This window comes from Eptesicus fuscus, chromosome 19 (genome assembly GCF_027574615.1).
Source record: "Eptesicus fuscus isolate TK198812 chromosome 19, DD_ASM_mEF_20220401, whole genome shotgun sequence".
Lineage (NCBI taxonomy): Eukaryota > Metazoa > Chordata > Mammalia > Chiroptera > Vespertilionidae > Eptesicus > Eptesicus fuscus.
This window is the reverse complement of record NC_072491.1, coordinates 25890618-25901912: the sequence shown is the minus strand read 5'-3', so window position 1 is coordinate 25901912 and position 11295 is coordinate 25890618.

The following is an 11295-nucleotide window of genomic DNA, read 5'->3' as shown; positions in this document are numbered from 1 at the left end:
CAAATTATCCTAAAATGCCACTAGATTATTTTATTTTACAGAGAGGAAGGGAGAGGGATAGAGAGTTAGAAACATCAATGAGAGAGAAACATCGATCAGCTGCCTCCTGCACACCTCCCACCGGGGATGTGCCTGCAACCAAGGTACATGCCCTTGACTGGAATCGAACGGGCCGATGCTCTATCCACTGAGCCAAACTGGTCAGGGCAGATTATTTTATTTTCAATGGGGATACATAAAAGATAAAGTTCATGGTACAAAACCAGCAACAGTTGACGCACAAATACTGACCAAAATGATTCTTGAGGTTTGTAAACCCATTGCTTTGTGTTATCAGCAGTGCCTGGACCAGAATGGTCATCAGTTAGAAAACAGGCATTGACAAAAAAAAAAAAAAAAAAAAAAAAATCATTTCTGTAGATTCTTTTAAATTTTGAAAATGAACTATATGTTAACAAACACTGACTTTGTCATCATTCAAAGTATGTATACATTTTTTTTTTGAGGACACCCTGTATAAATGAGACCTGAGAAAGAGCACAGGCTCCTCCCTCAATAATTCTAGGGTCATTGTTTCCACAAAGGGTGAGGTCAAAATCATGCTGAAAGGAGACATATCATTTTTCATGATATCAGAATAGACTGTGGTTTTTGGTTTTGGTTTCTTTTGTTTCTGTGGGGGAAAAAAAAAATCAATCCTTGCCCTGAGGTACCCACCCTTCTTAGGTAAACATGAGGATATCAGCTGAACCTCTTGATGACAGGAGATGAAACTCAGAACATTCCTTTTCTGCCTCATCCTCAGGACTCTGATCCAGCCCTGTCCTCATAAACAAAACAGGCCTGAGTTGAGCAGAACCTCCGTTAGCCGCAGGCTAATGCCCTACACTCCTGAATTTGTAAAAGTTGAGTAGAGATGGAGGAACTTTATTGGGGAAAGGGTAGAGTTATCTGAGAGACCATATTAGACATTAGAGTAGAGACTTTGAAAGACAGTTATGTGGGGGGGGGGGGGGAGAAGGAATATTAGGGAAATAAAGAGATTTCATTTGGAACACCCTTCCTTTTTACCTTTGCTAGTGAGATATAAAGGAATGTTTAATTGGACAAAGTGAATCTCTCTTCCTATTATCCTATACTGCTGTTTTGAGATTTACGCTACCTGCCCCTTTATATGCTCCCATCATAGTCCAGTAAATATTTGGCACAAGAAAGGAAGGTAAAGTGGTCCTTAGGGAAGAGGTATTAGGCTCCCAGTCATCTTGTGAACTCTTGTGGTAATATAATTGAGACAGCAAATATTCCCTCACTCCACTGTAAATTCCCAAAAGAAGCTGTTACAAGTATTGGGATGATGGCCCAGGTCAGGGCCCCAGCATCTGGTAAAAGCAGCAGAGAAGTTCCTTCCAGGAAGGAGAGAAAATAAAATTGAGTTCTTTGTGTACATTCTGTAGGTTAGCAACAAATATCTTCTGTGATAGAAAAGGAAGATTTTGCTGTATTTGAGTTTCACAAGTGCTCGGTAAATGTTAGGGTGATTAATGTTCACATAATGATATACCATGTTTTCATGAAATTAAGTTTGGGGATCCCAACTTACACACACTGGTTATCCTGTTCAATTGAATCAGGATAGAGAGAGGGATTGTCCATGGAACACTTCACTTTCTACCACCATGAATACTTGTAGCCCGACTTACACTCTAAAGCATTTGATAGTACTTCTACCAAGCACAAAAACATATCCCAAACCAAAATAATTGTCTTGTCTGCCAGTGGTCAGCTAAGTGACTCATGTTGCTTGACCATTTTTGCATATGGTCGAAATTTTAAAAACCTTGCTATAATACTTCCTTCTCTGTTTGCAGTACAGTTAGGGCATTTAAGCTTTATAGGAAGAATGTCTACAAAATGACAAACTTTGACTTTTCCTTATTGCTTATTGCTCCATTAATTATCCAGAGGGTTGGGGCTGAAATGCCAAATGGGCTTTTTCAAATATCAAGTATCTGGATGATGAAAAATTAGAATTTATACTCAAAAGTCTTGGAGTTGTATTGACAGCTAATGACTCCTGATAATTATTTATTCCAAATGGGAATCTAGAAATTAAAAATTAATTTTACATACATTTCTCCCCAGAGTTGAAGAGAGTACTACTTACCTTAAGCTACTGTGTTCTTAATTTTGATCAAAATTGGTGATCTGGTGTCAAAGAAGGACCTCTAATGTACAATGGTATTAGAGTCCTTTGTTATTTAGGCAAGGACAAAGGGAATAAAAAAAAATCAAATCAATTGAAACTGTGTTGGTTTTATGTCTAATAGCTCAAGTAAACTATCCATTTCCCATACCTTGATGGACAAGCTGGGAGATAGTGGGCCAACCTAGCTGGCCAGGCTCAAAATCATGGAAAGGGCAAATTTAGAGAGAGCTTGGTAGGAGGACATACATCAGAAATTGGGCCAGGTTACTGCTTAGGAACAAGAATCAATAGAAACAATGCAAATTGAGTCATGGAACTAAAAGGAGGGTTGCTGAGGACTAGGAAAGGGAGCTTAAAGCGATAGGTGTGGGCAGGTGTGAACTCTGAACAAGTTTCTGAGATAATTATTAATGAAAGTTTCTAGACTTTTAGCAACAATTTTTCAAAGGTAAAATTGTTTTCTTTAAAGGATTGGGAATTATAGTCATAAACTGCCAGTTCTCAGTTGTTTGTTCATCCATTCATCAATTAATACCTTTACCCACCCATCTAATCTCTCCATCTAATGATCTTCCATCTTTTCATCAATACATCCTTTTATTCTTTATACAACATTTATTAAGTACCCATTTAGTGCAGAATTATTGTTTGACATTTTGTAGAGGAGTGAAGAGAGTTAAACACAGCCCATAATATATTATCTGTGATCTGTCATAATGGCTATAAAAATTACAGATTGAGCATGAGGCTGCTCAATGAACTCTTTTATCGATGGATAAGGCTCTTTCTTTGTTGTCCTGATGTAGAGATTTTTCTCCTAAGTTTGCTTTCCACCTTCTAAATTTAGGGATGATCTCAAAGATGATTTTCTAAAGTTGATAATGGCATTTTGATGGTTTAGCCTAGAAAAGAGGCCATCAGTGGGCACACAGAACAAAGGTTACAACTCAATGTTATCTCAGTGGACCAATGGATTGAAGAGTGCCTGCACACTTGCGGAGAAAAGGAGCTACATACTAAACCTGACAAGCTCAGAGGAGGCCAGCATGGCAAGTCTTATAAACTCAGAGAATAAAAATAACCACATAGGATGGTCTGAACATAAAAGTTCCTAACTATAAGAGGGTCATGGCAGGTAGTCACATCTGAGGCCTGTAGCTTCCTTGGCAAAGGTCAGTCTTTAATTTAAATAATCCTGACTATTGTCTGTTTGCATCTAAGATAACATACCTTAGAAATGTTAGAGTAATCTCCTTTTCCAGACCCCTTAGGGCACAATCTCCCACCAGAGCACAGAGCCCCTTATTGTTACCTAGTTCTCTGCATACTTTATGTGCTGTAAAAGTTAATTATTAACTATTTTGTACTCACCAATGTAAAAGAAGTATATGTCTCTCTGTTTTGCTTTTTATTCAAACTTAGAAATTTCCCTATTTTGCTTTCCCCCACCCCCTTAATCTACCACCAATGAATTTTATGTACTCCTCTGTTGATTCTAATTATAAAATAATGGCAAAACTGCCTTCTTCGGAGCATTTTCACAATCTGTTGTGATTTTGCTTCCCAGCAATTGTCAGTTTGGTTCAAATGAACTCATACAAATTCTCTACAGGTTTGGATGTTTCTTACTTCAACACTTTCTAAAAATCTTTGAAAGAAAAGAAAGCAAGACTTTGATCATTTGGAGAAAGAGAAGAGAAGAAGGCAAACATGAAAGCTTGGAAACAAAGCAACACTTTTAATATTGCTCTAGGTGGTTCCTCTGGAGTTTCGATGTATGAACTACCCTTTAAAATCAAATCATGTAACCAGCAGGGGAATCAGAAAGAGCCAAAGTACATGTAAAAGGCTTTTATTCTGTAGAAGACACAGATCTTGAGTAATTTAAAATTTGGCCAAGTGCCTATATAAGCTCTAGATAACCAATAGCACATTTACCTCTGGGCTTACTGCCCATGTACAAAATGCTACATATACCTAGCTAGCCAGGGTGGGGATGAGGGCTTGTTACAAAAATCACGGGTTCTTGGCCATAACTATATTTTTCAGAGTGAAACTGTAAAATTCAGGGAACACCCAGGTCAAATAATACCACCCTCAACCCCCTCCCCCCCCCCGCCTCCGCCCCACCACCACCACCACTAGAATTCAATAAAATACCTTCTCTGGGTATTTTTAAAGCTATTTATCAAAGAGGAGAAAGTCACAGAATTAAAAAAGTAGTAGAAAATCAGTGATGCAATAAAAGTATATGAAACTTATGAGATTCAAGGGTCTTATAAACCCATAGTTAACTCATATAGAAGTGAAGAAATGTGTAAATCATACAGAGTTTTGGGAGAAGAAGATGCCCACTAAAAGGCAGTGCTTCGTGTTGTTAAGGAGGGTCATAGAAAATAATACTTGGACTTTACCTTTGTTCCAAGTTTAGAGCAATGTGTATTGCACTAAACCTCTAAGTGTATGACATATAGCGGTTTTGTTCAAGCCTTAGCCAAGTAGCCTAGTTGGTTTAGAGCATCGTCCTGAAATGCCAAGATTGGGGGTTTGATCCTGGGTCAGGGCACAGACAAGAATCAACCAATGAATGCATAAATAAGTGGAACAACAGATTGATGTTTCTTTCTCTCTCCCTTCCTCTCTGTCTCTAAAAAGCAATCAATAAAGGAATTTTAATTAAGAATATGTTCACCCTGGCCAGTGTGGCTCAGTTGATTGGAGTGCCATCCAGTATACCAGAAGGTGGCAGATTCAATTCCTGGTCAGGCACATACCTGGGTTGTGAGTTCAACCCCCTATCTGGGCGCCTGTGGGAAGCAACCATGATCCCTCTGAATAAACCATTAAGCATAGGCTTGGCGGCTACTTAGTTCTCTTAATGAATGAGGACTTACAGAGAGACCTCTGAAACACCTACCGCCCTGTGTACTTCTGAAATCTTTCAGGCATTTGTTTAATAGGCACAAGAGACTCCCCTACCTGTGGTTGCTGCAGAGGGACCTCTGTGAATAACTGACCTTCAGATGAGAAACTGGCTTCTATAGACAATAAGATAGAGGGATTACATGTACAAATTCTGGACTCAAAATGTGATGATTCAGATGCAGGCTTTTCCACATAACATATTTATGAACCTGTGCAAGTTGTTTATCTCCACAGAGCTTTGTTTTCTAAGATATAATAGTAGCCATCTCATAGGGTTTTCATAAGGACTAACGTAAATGAGTAATCTATGTAAAACATTTTGCATATTACCTAATGAGCTTGTAGATTAGTTTTCTCTTTTTCCTTTACCTTCTCCCTAAATTTTATGTATTCTAAAATAAACATTTAAAAATATCTGCATTTATGAAAGTGAGATGAATCTTACAACTGATGGTGTTGTTCTTAGGAAGATTGGCAGAATTTTCATGTCCTTTTGATGCATAAATTAATAGGACATCTTACAATCAATGGTGTGTAAAATGAGATAAAATTTGGAATTATTTTTATTATTACTGCTCATTTGACTATGTGAAGTATGCAAGGGGTACAAGAGGCTTCAGTGAAAATGTTGTACGTCATTCTGGAGCATCAATTTCTCTTGAATTCTGGGTGGAAAAAGTTGAATAGGTTAATCAATTAGGAATTTTAAATGTTATTTTTTTTAATATTTAATCAAACATGGATACATTAAAGAGAAGTTGAGATCTACTTGAATTGTTAAGAGAAAATTGTGGCATGCCACAGAAATGCTGGATTTCTGCTCTAGGTGTTCCTTATGCTCAGCTGTTTGGGGTAATAGAAAAGCCTGAGAAGCACGTGTGAAGCAGTGGGGAGAAAACCAACAAGGCCCCTGCCCTCATGAACTTTAGAGTCTAGCAGGAAACAGACATGAACTTTCAGAGGAACTAGAACTGGAATTTGCTGGGATCTCCTCTGCCAAGGTCCTCCAAGGACCTTGTGGGTGGCCTTGCTTCAGCAGAACAAATCTAGGTCAGCTTGGAGCATTTGACCCTTATTTAACCCACATGAAGAACTGTGTAACCTCTACTGAACTTCATAATCTATGTGACAAGCAGAGCCTGATTCTCAGATTTTGCTAATAAAATATAAGTCCAAGCACCATCCTCTTCTTGGATTATCAAACAATTATTTCCAGGCTCCTTTCAGTAGAACCGGTGGGCCATTCATTCTGTGAAACTCTGCCCTTTGAATGGAACTGTATATTCTTTTGTAGAGCAACCTGGGCTGAAACTTAGACCTTCATTTTTTTGCCCTAAAGGGAAAGATACACATCCTTTAGGAAGAATGATACAACATTGCTACCCTTACCCTTTGCAATTTCAGGTTATTCCTGGAACAGCTGGCTTAGTGTAACAGTAATTCACAGTCCTCAACTGGACGGTTGCAGAAAATTCTTCATTACTGAGTTCAGCATGTGCCAGCTGCGTTATTGAAGTGGTAGTTGAATTTGGTGATCCTTCCATGGTTCAGACAGCATAGCACTACCTGTAAGGACAACTCAGTATGGTTAGGAGGAATATATTTCCAACAATAATGAATCTTCAGACTAAGCTCAACAGCACACAGCCAAAAGGATGTACTGTTTGACGTTTTGACTTCGGATATTGAGCATGTTGGAGTGAAATCCATTCGGAAGCATGACAGTGTGTACCTGCCTACAAGGAAACAGAGAGAGAGATCTAATGCTGCCCAGAAATCTCCACCAAATGCTTTATTGAGAGTCTCATCAAGCACAGATAAGAGTGTGACGTATTATTTCCTTGCAAGATGGCCTTGCTGCATTGTTGAATCGAATCCTTGGCTGGTAAAAGAAAAGAAAATTCCCCAAATAATTTTCAATGAAGTGTGCCTTATCTCTAAACCACAATTAAGTGCTTTCAAGATTTCACATTCACAGAATGATCTCAGCAATCTCACAGCTTTGCAATGCTGTTTCTAAAAGAGAACATTTATAGTTTGGGAAAATGAAAACGGTTGGAATTGTTTTGGTTGCTGAAAATACACTTGGCTGCAGTGCTGTGGCACTGTGGAAAGGAAAGAGCCTTGGCTCTGAGCTCAGGCAGACCCTGGGTTTGAATCCCAGCTCCTTCATTCACTGTGTCCTTAATAGGTCATCAGAGTTTTTTAGTCTCTTTGCCTTTTCCTGTAAAAATGAGGTCAATAATATTGTCTGCCTCTGAGCATGACATGCACAGAAGAAGGGGCATTGCTTGGCCCTACTGGATTCTTATTATATTAATATCTGTCATCTGCAGGCCTAGTATGTGCCTGGCATAGTCAAATGCTTATGAATATATATTAATTCACAATACTATGTGGTTGATTCTTTAAAAAAATATTTTTTATTGATTTCAGAGAAGAAGGGAGAGGCAGAGAGAGATAGAAACATCAATGATGAGAGAGAATCATTTATCGGCTGCCTCCTGCACACCCCCTCCTGGGACTTGAGCCCACAACTCAGGCTGGGAATGGAACCATGACCTCCTGGTTCATAGGTCAACAACTCTCAACCACTGAGCCACGCCGGCCAGGCTGTGGTTGATTCTTAAAGTGACCAACTTACTTGCCTCTGGTTGCCTGGAACTATCCTGATTTTACAACTGAAATTCCTGAGTCCCAGGGACACTCTCAGGCCAGGACAAACTAGGGAGGGCAGTTGGTCACTCTTTCAATATTATAGTCTCATTTTACAGGTGTGGAAACCGAGAGGTTGTGTGCAAATTGCCCAGTATCTCACAGTTGGGAAAGAATAGGCCCGGTACTCAAACCCAGGCTTGAAAAGCTCTTTCTGCAGCTCTAACCTCTGCTCAGTAAATGATGTTATCCTTGCTGTATTACTAGGACATTCTGGACTTAGCAAATATTGGTAGATCAGATCATATTTTTCAACCATCTTTAATGACAATTTTAGGAATGTGTGTGTGTGTGTGTGTGTGTGTGTGTATGTGTGTGTGTGTGTGTTAAAGAGTGGGGATTGCTCTACAAGCGATAGTGATAATGAAAATCATAGTGATAATGCTAATGAAAATGATAATTTCAAAGCTTAACATTTATTTCAAAGAATATTTTGTGTTTTTTCAGTGCACAATCCATTCATTCTTCCCTTTATTCATGTATTCATCCATTCAACATGTATACAGTGGGGTCCTACTGTGTGTCAGGTACTGCGACAGATACAAAGAAGGCCAGAATACTGGCCTCAAGATGCTTAGTGCACTTGGATTTAAAGCATCAATTGTAGTCCTGGCCAGTAACCTCTTACTGGAGGCAGTAAGGAGGATTTTAAACCGGTACAGGAGGCAGCAGATGGATGTTTCACTCTCACATCTATGTTTCTCTCTCTCTCTCTCTCTCTCTCTCTCTCTCTCTCTCTCTCTCTCTCTTTTTCTCTCTCTCTCTCCATCTCCCTCTCCCATCCTCTCTGTCTAAAAATCAATTAAAAATTCTAAAAAAAAGAATCAATTCTAAAATAGTGTGAGAAGTACAATATAAAAGCAAGACCTATGTGTTTGAGCCCTTTCTTACCACCTCTCATATAAGGCTTCAGCACACAGATCTTTAATGAAGCTACAAACTTATAGTTGACATTTTTTCCCACTAACTGTTACCTCTTCCTGGAAGATTCTTTCTCTTTATGATCTTTCAGATCCAAGATGAAATGTTGCCTCTTCAGGAAGAACCTCCTTGACCACCTTGAGTTAAATTCGTTACCCAGACATTCTCTATTAGATTGCCCCTGTTTTCATGATCTTCCTAGAGTTTATTTATTGCTATTTGATATTTATTTTGTTTGATTTTTTTTGTTTACTGCTTTTTGCCTGCCTTTGCCAACAGTGTAAATTCCAGGGAGAAATGGTGACATTGATTTTATTTTATTTTTTTCATGGCTATATTCTCAGGACCTAAAATAATGCTAGGCACATAGGAGCTGTCAGTAAGCATGTTTTGAATGAACAAAATGAATGAATTAATAAATGTTTTGGATGCTGGAAGGAGCAGCCAATTTAGCATGAGTAGAAGTGTGAGGAGAACTGTGCTTACAGGGATATGTGAAGTCAGCCTTACTTCCCCCCTGGTTATAAAGGTAGTATATTCTTAGTTTCAAAGTTAGTAAAAAAAAAAAAAAAAGTCACACACACACACAAAAGAAATAAAGTCAACTTGACATAATCACAAATAATATTTTGTTGCACTTCTCTTTTCATTCATGCTCACAGATACTTTTGAACAAAACCAAATCACTCTTTTCATAATTCTTACCTTTTTGAGGGTAAAGATTTTCTGACATTTTTATTTTAAATGTTGCTTTGTTCATCATAATAGATGTACTAGAATTCATCTAGCCAATCTATATTGCTGCACCTGGGAAAGTTTCCATTTTGCCATTACTGACAATATTGAACAGCCTTGCAGAGAGATAATATTTGTATGAATCCATGTGGTAGCTTAATTAAGCCAAAGTAAATTGATCTGGGTCCTAGATCCACCAGTTTCTTTTAACCATTTATTTTTAAACTTTACAAAGCTTTCTCAACTATAATGTGGGGAGGAGAACCTACTTCATAAGACTGTTGTGCAAAATCCTATCTAATAAAAGAGTAATATGCAAATTAACCATCACTCCGTGACAAAAATGGCGGCGCCCATAGCCACAAGATGGCAGTACCCAGTCCTCTCAGCCCCGCCGGAGTCCCCCAGTCTCAGGGAGGGCTGCCGCTGAGAGCCTGCAGAGTAAGCGGCCTGGCGGAATGCTGCCCAGAGGCCCTCCTGACCCTTTATAAAAAACAAAAACAAATTCACTCCCCACGGCCTGATCCCCTGCCTGTGGTGGCAGCCTGGGCTGGGGTCTCAGCCTGGCAGGGGCGTGCACCCCCAGGGCATGATCCCCTGCCAGCGGCAGCAGCCTGGGATCTCAACCACTGAGTCACACCAGCCAGGCAGATATGGAGGAATCTTAAAAGTTTTTGATTTTTTATAGAGAGGAAGGGAAAGGGATAGAGAGCTAGAAACATCTATGAGAGAGAAACATCGATCAGCTGCCTCCTGCACACTCCCCACTGGGTATGTGCCTCCATCCAAGGTACATGCCCTTGACTGGAATCAAACCTGGGATCCTTGAGTCTGCAGGCCGATGCTCCATCCACTGAGCCAAACCAGTCTAATATGTTAAAGAAAAAACCCTATCTAATAAAGGGGGACTATGCAGGGGAGGGCATTTGGGGGTGACCGGGTTGTCAGGGGAGGGCAGTTGGGGATGATCAGGCTGGGAGGGGAGCAGTTAGGCATTGATCAGGCTGGCAGGGGAGTGGTTAGGGGGTGATCAGGCTGGCAGGCAGAAGCGGTTAGGGGCAATCAGGCAGGCAGGTGAGCAGTTGGGAGCCAGCAGTCCTGGATTGTGAAAGGGATGTCTGACTGCCTGTTTTGGGATCGGGCCTAAACAGGAAGTTGGACATCCCCCGAGGAGTCCCAGATTGGAGAGGGTGCAGGTTGGGCTGATGGACAGTCCCCTCTCCCCCCAGTGCATGAATTTTGTGCACCGGGCCTCTAGTAAACAATATAATGAAGGTCAAGTTCTCAGCACAAAGGATGCCATATGTGCTAGATCCCCTTTATAACTTCCTGTGAATTCCAATTGGCTTTCCAAACTATCTTAAAGGACAAAGAAACAAGCTAAAAAGATGTGTGGGAAGGAAGCTGAGATAGGGGAAGTGAAGTTGGGAAGAGGAAAACTTTTTTAAAATTATGGAAGAATAAGTATACACCCACAGCATCAGCTATAAACTGTAAAACATAAAGCTTATACTACCTCTGACTCTCACACAGCCCTGTTCACCTTGCTGGTCTGCATCACCCCTGGAAATATGCTTTTTTGGCCACACAGCAAGAGGAGACTGATCAAATAATGCTGGTGATCTAAGCTGCATAATTGGGAGCATTTAACTGAATGAAAGAAGCCAGAAAGGTGAGTTTTGATTGGTCCAACAAAACGTTCAAATTTTTTAATGTTTTTTTTTTAATATTATTGATTTTAGTGAGAGAGGGAGAGGGAGAAAAGAGAGAAACACTGATGTGAGAGGGTAACA